Source organism: Artibeus jamaicensis, unplaced genomic scaffold (genome assembly GCF_021234435.1).
Source record: "Artibeus jamaicensis isolate MK-2021 breed Jamaican fruit bat unplaced genomic scaffold, CSHL_Jam_final contig_2790, whole genome shotgun sequence".
Taxonomy (NCBI): Eukaryota; Metazoa; Chordata; class Mammalia; order Chiroptera; family Phyllostomidae; genus Artibeus; species Artibeus jamaicensis.
The window spans coordinates 543,969-545,906 of NW_026521616.1; positions in this window are offsets into that span (position 1 = coordinate 543,969).

A 1,938-nucleotide genomic window follows, 5' to 3' on the forward strand; every position below is an offset into this window, starting at 1 on the left:
CAGCCCCCCAGGCTGGCATTCCTCATTTATGAAGTACATCATAAATCACGGCTCCCACCCAGACCCACACTGAGACCCTGGAAAGGCCCCAGGCAACAGCTCCCCTGCTCCCCACACCCCCACCACCACCACCATTGGGAATGGGCCAGAGGCAGAATGGTGGGACTCCTTCAGAGGCTTACCCACAATGCAATGGGTTTCTAAGGAGCGGCCCCAGGCTCATCTGCAAGGAGGACCCTGTGCTATCACTTTCTTCTAGACCCTGGTTGGGTCCCCTAGTCCAGCCCTGGCTGGGGAAGAGGTGAATGTGCTTCTCAAGGGCACATGCCCCCCCACACCGTTATCAGCTCCCCTTCATACGCATCCCCTGACTTTCCCCTCAGTACTGCTCAGAGAGGGCCAGAGGTGGACTAAGGTCACACAGCAGTCCCAAAGGATAAAGACAAAGCTGGCCCAGCCTTCTCCAGGGAGGAAGTAGGTGAAAGCTGGCCTGGGGTTCGGGGGTCAGCTGTCGTGGGTGCCCTGGCAGAGCTTGGGGTCCAGGCCTCCCCCAGGTGTTCAGAAACCCTCCTCAGCAGGTGGGAGGGCAGACAGGAGGCAAGCGGCACCTGTCAGCATAATCACCGTCATTAGCTGGGCAATAAAGAAGCACAGACCAGACCAGCCTTTGAAAGAAGGGCCTGTCAGCCCAGGTCAGGTGTGTGCAGGCTCAGCCCTCCTGCGCACAAACTCGGGGCTGTGGCAGGTGGACGGGGCCCTGCGGGGACAAGGGTCTGCGTCCTCTCCGCCTGGGCACCCATGCCCTTCACCCATGGCTTCCACAAAACATCCCAGCTGCTTTGGGTGTCTCCAACCATCTGAATGTGTGCAGTGAGGGACTCAAGAATGGCCATGGAAGTGAGCTCCTCATTGCTGGAGGAGATCCGCAAGGCCAGAAGCAACTTGAGGACAGTCTGCCTGATGCAGCTGTGTCCTCCGTTGCTCGAACCGGGCTCGGGACAGTGACTATTGTATAATTGAATGAATGTATCAGAGGCAGAGGGGGCTTCTTGCTCCTGGAGGAAAGTTGGACATGCTGCCCTCAGAGCCCCTTTCCAGGCTGCCGTGTGTGGCGTGCTGTGTGACCGTGAGGCATCTTGGTCTCTCTGGGCCATTGTCACCCTAGGCTCAGCATAGGTCCAGACTTCTACTGGAGCCGAGTCCTACTGTCTTCCCTTGCCCCTATCCCCTGGGCTCATGGGAACGGCCCTGTTTGCCTCGCCCTTCTCCTGCTGGCCAGCCCCAGCCCCAGAGGCCACTATGGCAGCCAAAGTGCCTGGGGAAAAGATATGCAGCCAAGGTTTTCAAGGAGAAAGGGGTAGAAAGGGGGCCCTTGTTATGAGATGGAGAAGGTGGGAGCGGGGCTACTGACCCCATTCTCTGGGTTTACCTTGACTTGGGCTTAGGTGAAGGCAGCTCTAGCAGTTAGTGTCCTCAACCGCAGAGTAGGGCCCTTGGGGGCTCAGGCCATGACTTTCCTGTCTCCCCAAAGCCTCAGAAGGGAGGCTGCTTCCTGAAGAGGGAGGAGTGAACTGTACAGGGAGGAGGGTGGTACAGTCAGGGTACTGAGTGAGGGGTAAGGGGTAGGGTAAGAATGGTATGGGTGAGGTTCCCACCGCAGAGGTGCCCCCTGCGGCCTCCACCCCAGTCCGGGCCCCATGAGTCATGATCAGCAGGGCCATGAGGTTCTACTGGGGCAGGGTTCTGAGGAGCCCTTAACCTCAGGAAAGGGATCGGGGAAAGGAGGGCAGGTGGAGGTCCGCGGAAAGGACCAGAGCAGGTTGATTAGAAAGACTGTGACAGAAAGGAGTTGCTCTTAAGGGTGGGAGACACACAGAGATGCACACACAGAGCTATGGATGCTCAGGTGCACCCAGAACAACTCCCAGACCCAAGCAC